The following is a 16,202-nucleotide window of genomic DNA, read 5'->3' as shown; positions in this document are numbered from 1 at the left end:
ACAATTTTGCATGGCACAGCCGGCGCCTGCCTTGTATGACACAGCCAGCACCTGCCTTGTTTGACAGCTACCAGTGGCCAAGGTAATCATTCAATTCCGGAAGCAATACCAGAAGAATGTTACCAGAATTAAAGGTGCTATGGCATACCTTGATGGTAGGTACTTTAAAAGGAAGCAAAAACATTGTGATGTCCGCCTGTCAGTAGCATGTTATAGACCAGGAGGAGCTGAGCAGATTGATATATAGGTTTAAGGAAAACTATTCAGTATAGCTTGTATTTTATTCACTTAAATCCCTGTTCTTTTTAGACTTAAGAGTCCAGTGGGTGGTCCTATACAGAAATTGAGACTTCCTACTGGACCCCTAACCATAAAAAGCAGGAATTTTAAATGCATAAAATACAAATGACATTAAATCTTTTCTCATTAAGCTATACCGTATATCATTCTGCCTTACAACATGCTCTCCGTAGCTTAGCACAACAGGAGATGCCTTTAAGAAGATGATCAGATTTTCTGCAATAAATTTGTATAATAAAAAGTAGTTTTTAAACTTTTTAATATAATTTATTCTCTTTTTTTAATATCTTAAACACTTCTGCTTGCCGTCAGGCTGCCTCCAGGGAGCCGAACATATCTGGCCTTGCTCACAGTTGGGAGTGTTCTGTAATTGTATCCCGTCTAGGCAATCATTGTATACCGCACTGATACATGACGCATTGCTGCACACAGAATGTTTCCATCCACGGTGGTCCCTGTCCTGGTGACAATCCAATATTCCCCACTGCAGATACAAAATGTGCTCACTCGCAATGCTTGGTTTTGCTCTGTAGAGCAATAATCAGAAAGACACACTGAGCTGCTGGCTTGCAGTTTGCCGTCTCGGGTCCTTGACACATACACAATCGCAGGCAATTACATGTGACCATAATGATTTGTTTATAGACTCCCGGCGTCCAATTGTGCATGCTCTGAAGTGCCTCATAGTCACCCCGGCCATTGCCTTCAGATCTGGAGAAGTAAGCCGAAATAAATCAAACATGCAATAGACTAGCTGTACAATTCATTAGTATGTAAGCTGTCATACCTATCCAGGCTTCGAGGAACCTTCTACATGGCACTCATACCATCACAATCCACTAACCTAGCCCACATTATAACATTTCTACAAGGTGTACTCACATCAGAAACTAGACAGTAGTTATATTATAAAGAGCATTATCATGTTGTACAATAACAAATTGTATTGTGGTACCGTGTTAGCCAGAAAAATCAATGTGAATACTTTTCTGCCCAATGATGACAGAAGTATTCTAGGAGTGATACCTTTATTGGCTAACCAGAAAATAATATGTTTGCAGCTTTCAGAGCACAGTGGCTCCTTCTTCAGGCAAGATTACAAATAGATTAGAGAGAAACAAGCACAAAATTTAAAGAATACTACAGGACTACATTTGTTAGGGGATGGGAAGTGTGATGAGTCCATAGATAAGCCAAGGTAATCAAATTAGGCATTTTCTTACAAATGGAGAGGCAGTGGGAATAATGTTCTTAGTTATCTGGAGTCCGTCTGGTGGAGGTGTGAATTGTATCCATGTAGTGACTCATAAATCCAGGTGTCAAATTGAGTCCTAGTGTCAACGAATTAAACATATTCATTAGTTTGTATTCCCAAATTTTTCTTTTCCTGTGGTTCTTAAAATTACCTTTTAGTATTAAGACTTTTAAGTCTGTCATACTGTGTCCAGGTCCAGAGTCTCTGGCGGGCGACTCACATGCATGTCGTCCCTGGCGGGTGACTCACATGCATGTCGCATGTGTTAGACTCGCCTCGTGAAGTGGATACTCCAAGCCCAAGATTCGGGTGGACACACCGGCCACAGGTGTCAGTGAAGCAGGCATTTGAGCCACACAGGAAATGGGTAGCAGAAGTACTGGAAGCCGCAGGCAAATAGGTAGCTGAGTTACTGGAATCCACAGGCAGACAGGTAGCCGAGGTACTGGAAGCTGCATGCAGACAGGTAGTTGAGGTACTGGAAGCTACAGGCAGACAGGTAGGTGAGATTCTGGAAGTCGCAGGCAGACATGTAGCTGAGGTACTGCAAGCCGCGGGCAGACAGGTAGCTGAGGTACTGGAAGCCACAGGCAGACATATAGCTGAGGTACTGGAAGTAGCAGGCAGACAGATAGCTGAGGTACTGGAAGCCACAGGCAGAAAGGTAGCTAAGGTACTGGAAGCGGCAGGCAGACCATTGGCTGAGGTACTAGAAACCGCTGGCAGACAGGAAATGTCCTGGTAGGCCACAGACAGGCAGGTAACTGAGATGCTGGAGACCGCAGGCTGACAGGTAGCTGAAGTACTGAAAGCCACTGGCACACAGAAGTCATCCTGGTAGACCACATACAGATAACTAAGATGCTGGAAGTCGCAAACTGTCAGATAGCTAAGATACTGGAAGCCGCAGGCACACAGTAAACGTCTTGGTAGACCACAGACAAGTAGCTGAAATGCTGGAAGCCACAGGCTGACAGGTAGCTGAGGTACTGGAAGCTGCTGGCAGACAGGAGTCATCCTAGAAAACGGCAGCCAGAAAACTGTGCACAGACAAACTAGAAGTCTTAATACCAAGACGCAGGTGTGTGTCTTGGCAGGCCTAATATAGGCCAGGGCTGATAATTACATGGGATCACACCGTACCATCTGCAACGCCTGACATGGAGCATAACACAGTTTAGCGAAGCGGGATGAGGGAAGCAAAGACCAGGTCCGGGTCAGCTAACACTGTGCAGTGTGCATATTCCAGCCTACTACAGGAAAGGACTAAGATGACTGGTTAATAATAGCTTCATAGCATCAACAGCATACTTACCAATATCATTGTTAAGAAAAGAGAACAATTACAGCCACTGGTAAAGCCCTAAACCGGACACACTTGGCTACTTTTAGTGGGAAATTTGTGGGACCGCACCTGACACTGAATGCACTTTAAACATAAGGATGAATGACCTCAGGGAGATCAAAACATCCAACACCGCGGAGACACCATCACGTGTTTCTCAACGCAGTGATCCAGAACACTGCCCCCATGCCTTAAGGGAAATATGCAAATGCATGTAGAAAAGCCACTGACACACCATCACGTGTTTCTCAACGCAAGCAATGAATAGCCGGGTCTTTCACCGGGAAGGAACAAGCACGGGAAGGGCAGCATCCAATAAAGGAAAACCACCTATGCCAAAACATGGTATCCATCCACAGACAGCTGTTTCGGGGTATTTGCCCCTCATCAGTGTGGAGTAGGAAACTGGCTATTAGGAGCAGTGCCTAGGAAAGGACTATAAACATAAAGATGAATGACCTCGGGGAGATCAAAACATCCAACACCGCGGAGACACCATCACGTGTTTCTCAACGCAGTGATCCAGAACACTGCCCCCATCCCTTAAGGGAAATATGCAAATGCATGTAGAAAAGCCACGGAGACACCATCACGTGTTTCTCAAAGCAAGAAATGATTAGCCAGGTCTTTCACCGGGAAGGAACAACCACAGGAAGGGCAGCATCCAATAAAGGAAAACCACCTATGCCAAAACATGGCATCCATCCACAGACAGCTGTTTCGGGGTATTTGCCCCTCATCAGTGTGGAGTAGGACCCCGAAACAGCTGTCTGTGGATGGATACCATGTTTTGGCATAGGTGGTTTTCCTTTATTGCATGCTGCCCTTTCTGTGGTTGTTCCTTCCCGGTGAAAGACCTGGCTATTCATTGCTTGCGTTGAGAAACACGTGATGGTGTCTCCGTGGCTTTTCTACATGCATTTGCATATTTCCCTTAAGGGATGGGGGCAGTGTTCTGGATCACTGCATTGAGAAACACATGATGGTGTCTCCGCGGTGTTGGATGTTTTGATCTCCCCGAGGTCATTCATCCTTATGTTTATAGTCCTTTCACTAGGCACTGCTCCTAATAGCCAGTTTCCTACTGCACACTGATGAGGGGCAAATACCCCGAAACAGCTGTCTGTGGATGGATACCATGTTTTGGCATAGGTGGTTTTCCTTTATTGGATGCTGCCTGTTATGATCTGGTGGCCTAGGAGCAGCATGGACGAGCTCTGGAGTAGCTGGCCTCTATACTGACCGCAGACCCTGAACTTAACACCGCAACTATAAGTAGCCGTGGGATGTTCCTGTCACTCTCTCGACACCTCGTCACAGCCGGAGGACTAATTACCCCTAAAGAAAGAAACAGGAAAACTATCTTGCCTCAGAGAAAATCCCCAAAGGAAAGACAGCCCCCCACAAATATTGACTGTGAGAGGAGAGGGAAATTACAAACGCAGACTGAAAACAGAATTTAGCAAAGGAGGCCACGCTACCTAGAAAGAAAAGACAGGACAGAGTACTGTGCGGTCAGTAATAAAATACTACAAAAATCCACCACAGAGAATACAAAAATCTCCACACCTAACTAAAGGCATGGAGGGTAACTCTGCGACTCCAGAGCTTCCAGCTTTGCTGAATAAATCCTTACACAGACAAAGCTGGACAAGAAAAAACATAGCAATTCACTGAACTATAAAGTCCACCGCATGTGGACTGCAAAAACAAAGCCAGGACTTATCTTTGATGATATGGACAATCCAGCAGGAGAAACCAAGCAGAGATGTGAATCCTCCAGAAAACAATTGACAACTGGCACTCACTAAAGGGTGAAGCCAGACTAAATAGCCCCGTCCAAAGTGGAAGCACCTGATGACTGCTGTGAAGGACAAACAGCAGCACTACCACTTATAACCACCGGAGGGAGCCCAAGAGCAGAACCCACAACAGAATTCACAACAGTACCCCCCCTTGAGGAGGGGTCACCAAACCCTCATCAGAGCCCCCAGGCCATCCGGACGAGCCAAATGGAAGGCACGAACCAAATCGTCAGCATGAACATCGGAGGCAACAACCCAAGAATTATCCTCCTGGCCATAACCCTTCCACCTGACAAGATACTGAAGCCTCCGTCTTGAAAAACGAGAATCCAAGATCTTCTCCACAACATACTCCAACTCCCCATCAATCAACACTGGGGCAGGAGGATCAACAGAGGGAACCACAGGCACCACATATTTCCGCAACAAAGATCTATGAAAAACATTATGGATGGAAAAAGAGGCTGGAAGGGCCAAACGAAAAGACACAGGATTGATAATCTCAGAAATCCTATAAGGACCAATAAACCGAGGCTTGATCTTCGGGGAAGAAACCTTCATAGGAACATGATGAGAAGACAACCAGACCAAATCCCCAACCCGAAGCTGGGAACCCACACGCCGACGACGGTTGGCAAAACGCTGAGCCTCCTCCTGAGACAACACCAAATTGTCCACAACATGAGCCCAAATCTGCTGCAACCTGTCAACCACAGAGTCCACCCCAGGTCAATCAGAAGACTCAACCTGCCCTGAAGAAAAACGAGGATGAAACCCAGAATTACAAAAGAATGGTGAAACCAAGGTAGCAGAACTAGCCCGATTATTAAGGGCAAACTCGGCCAATGGCAAGAAAGCCACCCAATCATCCTGATCGGCAGACACAAAGCATCTCAAATAAGTTTCCAAAGTCTGGTTAGTTCGCTCGGTTTGGCCGTTTGTCTGAGGATGAAAAGACAAATCAATGCCCAGTGTTGTGATTCGGTTCGTGGGCTCCCCCGGTGGTCTCTTGTGGTACTGGTGTCCTGCAAGCTTTGCCTTCTCAGTTCACCTGTTCCTATCAGGATGTGGGAGTATCCTATTTAACCTTGCTCCTCAGTCATTCTAATGCTGGCCATCAATGTATCCAGAGTGATTCTGTTGCATGTTCCTGCTCCCAGTTTTCTGCTCAGCTAAGTTGGACACTTTAGTCCTTAAGTCTATTTTTGTATGTTTTGTCCAGTTTGCACTTATGTGAATCTCTGCAGCTGGAAGCTCTTGTTGGGCTGAAATTACCACTCCAGTGGCATGAGTTGTCACATGAGTTAAGGTAATTTCAGGATGGTGTTTTGAAGGGTTTTGCAGCTGACCGCGAAGTCCTCTGTTGTATCTTTCTGCTATTTAGTTAGCGGGCCTCTCTGTGCTAAATCTGCTTTCATACTACGTGTGTCTTTTCATCTGCTCTCACCGTTATTATATGTGGGGGGCTGCTATCTCCTGTGGGGACATTCTCTGGAGGCAAGCCAGGACTGTGTTTTCTTCTACCAGGGGTAGTTAGTTCTCCGGCTGGCGCGCGGCATCTAGAGACAACGCAGGAATGCCCCCTGGCTACTTCTAGTGTGGTGTGTAGGTTTAGCATCGCGGTCAGCTCTAGTTTCCATCACCCGAGAGCTTGTCCGTTTATTCTATGCTTCTGATGTTTCCTTGCCATTGGAAACCATAACAGTATGGCCAGCCCGAATGTTTAATCTATAGGCTGAAGCAGGAGAGAAAAGGAACTGTGTGAAACCTTTTTTTTTTTTTTTTCCTTCCTCTGAAGTTGCACTCCAGCTCTAATTGCAGTCTCCTGTTTTCCTCTCCTCTTAACCCCTGAATGGCTCAGACTTTATCTGTTGAAATATGGATCCCCAGAGTCTGGCTACCAATTTGAATAATCTTGCCTCTAAAGTTCAGAATATACAAGATTTTTTGTTACATGCTCCTCGGTCTGAACCTAAAATTCCTATACCGGAGTTTTTTTCTGGAGATCGATCTTGTTTTCTAAATTTTAAATACAATTGTAAATTGTTTCTTTCGCTGAGATCTCATTCTGCTGGAGATCCTGCCCAGCAAGTAAAAATTGTTATTTCTTTACTGCGGGGTGACCCCCAAAATTGGGCATTTTCATTGGCACCAGGGGATCCTGCGTTGCTCAATGTGGATGCGTTTTTTCTGGCTTTGGGGTTGCTTTATGAGGAACCAAATTTGGAGATTCAGGCTGAGAAAGCCCTAATAGCCCTCTCTCAGGGGCAAGATGAAGCCGAAATATATTGCCAAAAATTTCGAAAATGGTCTGTGCTTACTCAGTGGAATGAGTGCGCTCTGGCGGCAATTTTCAGAGAAGGTCTCTCTGATGCTGTAAAAGACGTCATGGTGGGGTTTCCTGCGCCTACTGGTCTGAATGAGTCCATGACAATGGCAATTCAGATTGATCGGCGTTTACGGGAACGCAAACCTGTGCACCAGTTGGCGGTGTCTTCTGAAGAGGCATCACAGAGTATGCAATGTGATAGCTTTCTGTCCAGAAGCGAACGACAGATTTATAGGCGCAAAAATCATTTGTGCTTCTATTGTGGAAATTCTACTCATGTTATATCAGCATGCTCTAAACGAACAAAGAAAGTTGATAAATCCTCTGCTATTGGCACTTTGCAGTCCAAGTTTATTTTGTCTGTAACTCTAATTTGTTCGTTATCTTCTATTGTTGCGGATGCGTATGTGGATTCTGGCGCCGCTTTGAGTCTTATGGATTGGTCCTTTGCCAGGCGCTGTGGGTTTGATCTAGAGCCTCTGGAAGTTCCTATACCTTTAAAGGGTATTGATTCTACACCATTGGCTAGTAATAAACCACAATACTGGACACAAGTTACTATGCGTATGACTCCAGACCATCAAGAGGTGATTCGCTTCCTTGTACTGTATAATCTACATGATGTGTTGGTGCTGGGATTGCCATGGTTGCAAACTCATAACCCAGTCCTTGACTGGAAAACAATGTCTGTACTAAGCTGGGGATGTCAGGGAAATCATGGGGACACATCTTTGGTCTCCATTGCTTCATCTATTCCCTCTGAAATTCCTGAGTTTTTGTCTGATTATCGTGAGGTTTTTGAGGAATCTACTCTTAATTCTCTTCCTCCTCACAGAGATTGCGATTGCGCCATAGATTTGATCCCTGGCAGTAAATTTCCTAAGGGTCGTCTATTCAATCTGTCTGTACCTGAACATGCTGCCATGCGAGAGTATATTAGGGAGTCCTTGGAAAAGGGACATATTCGTCCTTCTTCGTCTCCTCTTGGAGCGGGGTTCTTTTTCGTAGCTAAAAGCGATGGTTATTTGAGACCTTGTATTGATTATAGACTCTTGAATAAGATCACAGTCAAGTATCAGTATCCTTTGCCATTGCTGACAGATTTATTTGCTCGCATTGAGGGGGCGAAGTGGTTCTCTAAGATTGATCTTCGCGGTGCGTATAATTTGGTGCGAATTAAGCAGGGGGATGAGTGGAAAACCGCATTTAATACGCCCGAGGGCCATTTTGAGTATTTGGTGATGCCTTTTCGTCTGTCAAATGCCCCTTCGGTCTTTCAGTCTTTTATGCACAATATTTTCCGTGAATATCTGGATAAATTTATGATTGTGTATTTGGACGATATCTTGATTTTTTCGGATGACTGGGAATCTCATGTTCAACAAGTTAGGAGGGTTTTTCAGGTTTTGCGGACCAATTCTCTGTTTGTTAAAGGTTCAAAGTGTGTTTTTGGGGTTCAGAAGATTTCTTTTTTGGGGTACATTTTTTCCCCCTCTTCTATTGAGATGGATCCTGTGAAGGTTCGGGCTATTTGTGACTGGACGCAACCGACTTCTCTTAAGGGCCTTCAGAAATTTTTGGGCTTTGCTAACTTTTATCGTCGATTCATAACTGGTTTTTCTAGCGTTGTCAGGCCTTTGACTGATTTGACTAAAAAGGGTGCTGATGTTGCAGATTGGTCTCCTGCTGCTGTGGAGGCCTTTCGGGAGCTTAAGCGCCGTTTTTCTTCTGCTCCGGTGTTGTGCCAGCCTGATGTTTCTCTTCCTTTTCAGGTGGAAGTTGATGCTTCCGAGATCGGAGCGGGGGCGGTTTTGTCGCAGAAAAGTTCAGATTGTTCAGTGATGAGACCTTGTGCGTTCTTTTCTCGAAAATATTCGCCCGCCGAGCGAAATTATGACGTCGGTAATCGGGAGCTTTTGGCGATGAAGTGGGCATTCGAGGAGTGGCGTCATTGGCTTGAGGGTGCTAAACATCAGGTGGTGGTCTTGACTGATCACAAAAATTTGATTTATCTTGAGTCGGCCAGACGTCTGAATCCTAGACAGGCGCGCTGGTCGTTGTTTTTCTCCCGGTTTAATTTTGTGGTTTCGTATCTGCCAGGTACTAAGAATGTGAAGGCGGATGCCCTTTCTAGGAGTTTTGAACCTGATTCCCCTGGTGATTCTAAACCTACGGGTATACTTAAGGATGGGGTGATATTGTCTGCTGTCTTCCCAGACCTGTGACGTGCTTTACAAGAGTTTCAGGCGGATCGGCCTGATCGTTGTCCGCCTGGTAGATTGTTTGTGCCGGATGAGTGGACCAATAGAGTCATCTCGGAGGTTCATTCTTCTGCGTTGACAGGTCATCCGGGAATTTTTGGTACCAGAGATTTGGTGGCTAGGTCCTTCTGGTGGCCTTCCCTGTCTCGGGATGTGCGTACTTTTGTGCAGTCTTGCGATGTTTGTGCTCGGGCCAAGCCTTGTTGTTCTCGGGCTAGTGGGTTGTTGTTGCCCTTGCCTGTTCCTAAGAGGCCTTGGACACACATCTCTATGGATTTTATTTCTGATCTCCCTGTTTCTCAGAGGATGTCCGTCATTTGGGTGGTGTGTGACCGCTTTTCTAAGATGGTTCATTTGGTGCCCTTGCCCAAGCTGCCTTCCTCATCTGAGTTGGTGCCCCTGTTTTTTCAGAATGTGGTTCGGCTGCATGGTATTCCGGAGAATATCGTTTCCGACAGGGGATCCCAGTTTGTGTCCAGATTTTGGCGGGCATTTTGTGCCAGGATGGGCATTGATTTGTCTTTTTCGTCTGCATTTCATCCCCAGACAAATGGCCAGACGGAACGTACTAATCAGACCTTGGAGACTTATTTGAGGTGTTTCGTGTCTGCTGATCAGGATGACTGGGTCTCCTTTTTGCCGTTGGCTGAGTTTGCCCTTAATAATCGGGCCAGTTCTGCCACTTTGGTCTCCCCTTTCTTTTGCAATTCAGGGTTCCATCCTCGTTTTTCATCTGGTCAGGTGGAGTCTTCGGATTGTCCTGGAGTGGATACCATGGTGGATAGGTTGCATCGTATTTGGGGGCAGGTGGTGGACAATTTGGAGTTGTCCCAGGAGAAGACTCAACGTTTTGCTAATCGCCATCGTCGTGTTGGTCCTCGTCTTCGTGTTGGGGACTTGGTGTGGTTGTCCTCCCGTTTTGTCCCTATGAGGGTCTCTTCCCCTAAGTTTAAGCCTCGGTTCATCGGTCCTTATAAGATTTTGGAAATTCTTAACCCTGTGTCTTTTCGTTTGGACCTCCCAGCATCCTTTGCTATCCATAATGTCTTCCATCGGTCATTATTGCGGAGGTATGAGGTACCACTTGTGCCTTCTGTTGAGCCTCCTGCTCCTGTGCTGGTTGAGGGTGAATTGGAGTACGTGGTGGAGAAAATCTTGGACTCCCGTGTTTCCAGACGGAGACTTCAATATCTGGTGAAATGGAAGGGCTACGGTCAAGAGGATAATTCTTGGGTTACAGCTTCTGATGTTCATGCTTCTGATTTGGTCCGTGCCTTTCATAGGGCTCATCCAGATCGCCCTGGTGGTTCTTGTGAGGGTTCGGTGCCCCCTCCTTAAGGGGGGGTACTGTTGTGATTCGGTTCGTGGGCTCCCCCGGTGGTCTCTTGTGGTACTGGTGTCCTGCAAGCTTTGCCTTCTCAGTTCACCTGTTCCTATCAGGATGTGGGAGTATCCTATTTAACCTTGCTCCTCAGTCATTCTAATGCTGGCCATCAATGTATCCAGAGTGATTCTGTTGCATGTTCCTGCTCCCAGTTTTCTGCTCAGCTAAGTTGGACACTTTAGTCCTTAAGTCTATTTTTGTATGTTTTGTCCAGTTTGCACTTATGTGAATCTCTGCAGCTGGAAGCTCTTGTTGGGCTGAAATTACCACTCCAGTGGCATGAGTTGTCACATGAGTTAAGGTAATTTCAGGATGGTGTTTTGAAGGGTTTTGCAGCTGACCGCGAAGTCCTCTGTTGTATCTTTCTGCTATTTAGTTAGCGGGCCTCTCTGTGCTAAATCTGCTTTCATACTACGTGTGTCTTTTCATCTGCTCTCACCATTATTATATGTGGGGGGCTGCTATCTCCTGTGGGGACATTCTCTGGAGGCAAGCCAGGACTGTGTTTTCTTCTACCAGGGGTAGTTAGTTCTCCGGCTGGCGCGCGGCATCTAGAGACAACGCAGGAATGCCCCCTGGCTACTTCTAGTGTGGTGTGTAGGTTTAGCATCGCGGTCAGCTCTAGTTTCCATCACCCGAGAGCTTGTCCGTTTATTCTATGCTTCTGATGTTTCCTTGCCATTGGAAACCATAACAGCCCAGTAGTGTTGAGCGATACCGTCCGATACTTGAAAGTATCTGTATCGGAAAGTATCGGCCGATACCGGCAAAGTATCGGATCTGATCCGATACCGATACCCGATACCAATACAAATCAATGGGACTCAAGTATCGGAAGGTATCCCTGATGGTTCCCAGGGTCTGAAGGAGAGGAAACTCTCCTTCAGGCCCTGGGATCCATATGAATGTGTAAAATAAAGAATTAGAATTAAAAATATTGATATACTCACCTCTCCGACGCAGCCTGGACCTTACCGCTGTGAACCGGCAGCCTTCTTTGCTTAAAATGAGCGCGTTCAGCACCTTCCATGACGTCATGGCTTCTGATTGGTCGCGTGCCGCTCATGTGACCGCCACGCGACCAATCAGAAGCCGTGACGTCATCCCTCAGGTCCTAAATTCCTAGAAGGGAATTTAGGACCTGAGGGATGACGTCGCGGCTTGTGATTGGTCGCGTGGCGGTCACATGAGCGGCACGCGACCAATCAGAAGCCGTGACGTCATGGAAGGTGCTGAACGCACTCATTTTAAACAAAGAAGGCTGCCGGTTACCAGCGGTGATGTCCAGGGGCCTCCGGACAGGTGAGTATATCAATATTTTTTATTTTAATTCTTTATTTTACACATTCATATGGATCCCAGGGCCTGAAGGAGAGTTTCCTCTCCTTCAGACCCTGGGAACCATACACAGGAAACTTCCGATTCCGATTCCCGATACCACAAAAGTATCGGATCTCGGTATCGGAATTCCGATACCGCAAGTATCGGCCGATACCCGATACTTGCGGTATCGGAATGCTCAACACTAATGCCCAGCTTAGCACAAAAGGACCGCCAAAACCTAGAAACAAACTTGGAACCTCTATCGGACACAATATTCTCCGGAATGCCATGCAAACGAACCACATGCTGAAAAAACAACGGAACCAACTCAGAAGAGGAAGGCAATTTAGGCAAAGGTACCAAATGAACCATCTTAGAAAACCGGTCACAGACCACCCAGATAACAGACATCCTCTGGGAAACAGGAAGATCCGAAATAAAATCCATAGAAATATGCGTCCAAGGCCTCTCAGGGACCGGCAAAGGCAAAAGCAACCCACTGGCGCGGGAGCAGCAAGGTTTGGCCCGCGCACAAGTCCCACAGGACTGCACAAAAGAGCACACATCCTGTGACAAAGAAGGCCACCAAAAGGACCTACTAACCAAATCTCTGGTACCAAAAATCCCAGGATGGCCAGCCAACACAGAACAGTGAACCTCAGAAATCACTTTACTAGTCCATCTGTCAGGAACAAACAGTTTCCCCGCTGGACAGCGATCAGGTTTATCAGCCTGAAACTCCTGAAGAACCCGTCGCAAATCAGGGGAGATGGCAGAAAGAATCACCCCCTCCTTCAGAATACCAACCGGCTCAAGAATCCCAGGGGAATCAGGCAAAAAACTCCTAGAGAGGGCATCAGCCTTAACATTCTTAGAACCCGGAAGATACGAGACAACAAAATCAAAACGGGAGAAAAACAGGGACCATCGGGCCTGTCTAGGATTCAGCCGTTTGGCAGACTAGAGGTAAATCAGATTCTTATGATCGGTCAAGACCACAATACGGTGCTTGGCCCCCTCAAGCCAATGTCGCCACTCCTCAAATGCCCACTTCATAGCCAACAACTCACGATTGCCGACATCATAATTGCGAAAACTTTCGAGAAAAGAAGGCACACGGTTTCATCAAGGAACCATCAGAATTCCTCTGAGACAAAACGGCCCCTGCCCCAATCTCAGAAGCGTCAACCTCAACCTGAAAAGGAAGAGAAACATCCGGCTGACGCAACACAGGGGCAGAAGTAAATCGGCACTTAAGCTCCTGAAAGGCAGAAACAGCCTCAGAGGACCAATTAGCTACATCAGCGCCCTTCCTCGTCAAATCGGTCAGGGGTTTAACCACACTGGAGAAGTTGGCAATGAAACGGCGATAAAAATTAGCAAAGCCCAAAAATTTCTGAAGGCTCTTCACGGATGTGGGCTGGATCCAATCATGAATGGCCTGAACCTTAACCGGATCCATTTCTATAGATGATGGAGAAAAAATGAAGCCCAAAAAAGAAACCTTCTGTACTCCAAAGAGGCACTTAGACCCCTTCACAAACAAGGCATTATCACGAAGGACCTGAAATACCATCCTGACTTGTTTCACATGAGACTCCCAATCATCTGAATAAATCAAAATATCATCCAAATATACAATCATGAATTTATCAAGATAATTCCGAAAAATATCATGCATGAAGGACTGAAACACAGATGGGGCATTAGAGAGTCCGAATGGCATCACAAGATATTCAAAATGGCCCTCGGGCGTATTAAACGCAGTTTTCCATTCGTCACCCTGCTTAATACGAACAAGATTATATGCCCCTCGAAGGTCAATCTTAGTAAACCAACTAGCCCCCTTAATCCTGGCAAACAAATCAGAAAGCAAAGGCAAAGGGTATTGGAATTTGACCGTGATCTTATTCAAGAGGCGATAATCAATACAGGGTCTCAAGGAGCCATCCTTCTTGGCAACAAAAAAAAAACCTGCTCCAAATGGAGAAGAAGATGGCCGAATATGCCCCTTCTCCAAAGACTCCTTTACATAGCTCCGCATGGCGGCATGTTCAGGCACAGACAGGTTGAAAAGTCGGCCCTTAGGAAACTTACAGCCTGGAATCAAGTCAATAGCACAATCACAGTCCCTATGCGGTGGAAGGGAACTGGACTTGGGCTCATCTAAAACATCCTGGAAATCTGACAGAAACTCAGGAATTTCAGAAGAGGGGGAGGAGGAAATTGACATCAGAGGAACGTCATCATGAACCCCCTGACAACCCCAACTAGTCACAGACATAGATTTCCAATCCAACACCGGATTATGTACCTGTAACCATGGAAACCCCAGCACAATAGCATCATGCAATTTATGCAACACCAGGAAACGACAATCTTCCTGATGGGCTGGCGCCATGCACATGGTTAACTGTGTCCAAAACTGAGGTTTATTTTTAGCCAATGGTGTATCATCAATACCCCTCAAAGGGATAGGACTCCGCAAAGGCTGTAAGGGAAAACCACAACGTCTGGCAAATTCTAAGTCCATCAAATTTAAAGCGGCGCCTGAATCCACAAATGCCATGACAGAGAATGACGATAATGAGCAGATCAGGGTCACAGATAACAGAAATTTAGGTTGTACAGTACTGATGGTAACGGAATTAGCGATTCTCTTGGCACGCTTAGGGAAATCAGAAATAACATGAGCAGAATCGCCGCAGTAAAAGCACAACCTATTCTGACGTCTGAAACCTTGGCGTTCAGCTCTAGACACAATCCTATCACACTGCATTGGCTCAGGACTCCGCTCGGAAGACAATGCCATAGTGTGCACAACTCTGCGCTCACGCAAGCGCCGATCAATTTGAATGGCCAGAGACATAGAATCACTCAGACCTGCAGGCGTGGGGAAGCCCACCATAACATCTTTAACAGATTCAGAAAGACCCTTTCTGAAAATTGCAGCCAAAGCATCCTCATTCCACTTAGTAAGCACAGACCACTTTCTAAATTTCTGGCAATATGATTCTGCCGCTTATTGACCCTGACACAGGGCCAACAAGGTTTTCTCAGCATGATCCACAGAATTAGGTTCATCATACAATAACCCAAGCGCCTGAAAAAAGGTGTCTACATTAAGCAAGGCCGGATTCCCAGATTCCAGGGAAAATGCCCAATCCTGCGGGTCGCCACGCAACAGAGAAATGACAATTTTTACCTGCTGGATAGGATCACCAGAGGAACGGGGCTTCAGAGCAAAAAACAGTTTACAGTTATTTTTAAAGCTCAAAAATTTGGACCTGTCCCCAAAAAACAGATCGGGGGTAGGAATTCTAGGCTCTAAAACAGGAGTCTGCACGATATAATCAGAAATACCCTGTACTCTAGTAGCAAGTTGATCCACCCGAGAAGCAAGTCCCTGAACATCCATGTCAGCGCCTAACTCTTGAGCCACCCAGAGGTGAAGAGGGAAAAAAAACAGCAGAGTACAGAAAAAAAAATGGCTCAGCACTTTCTTTCCCTTCTTTTGAGATGCGGTTAACTCATTGTTGGCCAGTTGTACTGTTATGATCTGGTGGCCTAGGAGCAACATGGACGAGCTCTGGAGTAGCTGGCCTCTATACTGACCGCAGACCCTGAACTTAACACATCAACTAGAAGTAGCCGTGGGATGTTCCTGTCACTCCCTCGACACCTCGTCACAGCCGGAGGACTAATTACCCCTAAAGAAAGAAACAGGAAAACTATCTTGCCTCAGAGAAAATCCCCAAAGGAAAGACAGCCCCCCACAAATATTGACTGTGAGAGGAGAGGGAAATTACAAACGCAGACTGAAAACAGAATTTAGCAAAGGAGGCCACGCTACCTAGAAAGAAAAGACAGGACAGAGTACTGTGCGGTCAGTAATAAAATACTACAAAAATCCACCACAGAGAATACAAAAATCTCCACACCTAACTAAAGGCATGGAGGGTAACTCTGCGACTCCAGAGCTTCCAGCTTGGCTGAATAAATCCTTACACAGGCAAAGCTGGACAAGAAAAAACATAGCAATTCACTGAACTATAAAGTCCACCGCATGTGGACTGCAAAAACAAAGCCAGGACCTATCTTTGATGATTTGGACAATCCAGCAGGAGAAACCAAGCAGAGATGTGAATCCTCCAGAAAACAATTGACAACTGGCACTCACTAAAGGGTGAAGCCAGACTA

Source organism: Ranitomeya variabilis, chromosome 2, assembly GCF_051348905.1.
Source record: "Ranitomeya variabilis isolate aRanVar5 chromosome 2, aRanVar5.hap1, whole genome shotgun sequence".
In the NCBI taxonomy this organism is placed as follows: Eukaryota; Metazoa; Chordata; class Amphibia; order Anura; family Dendrobatidae; genus Ranitomeya; species Ranitomeya variabilis.
Note: the sequence above shows the minus strand (reverse complement) of the source record.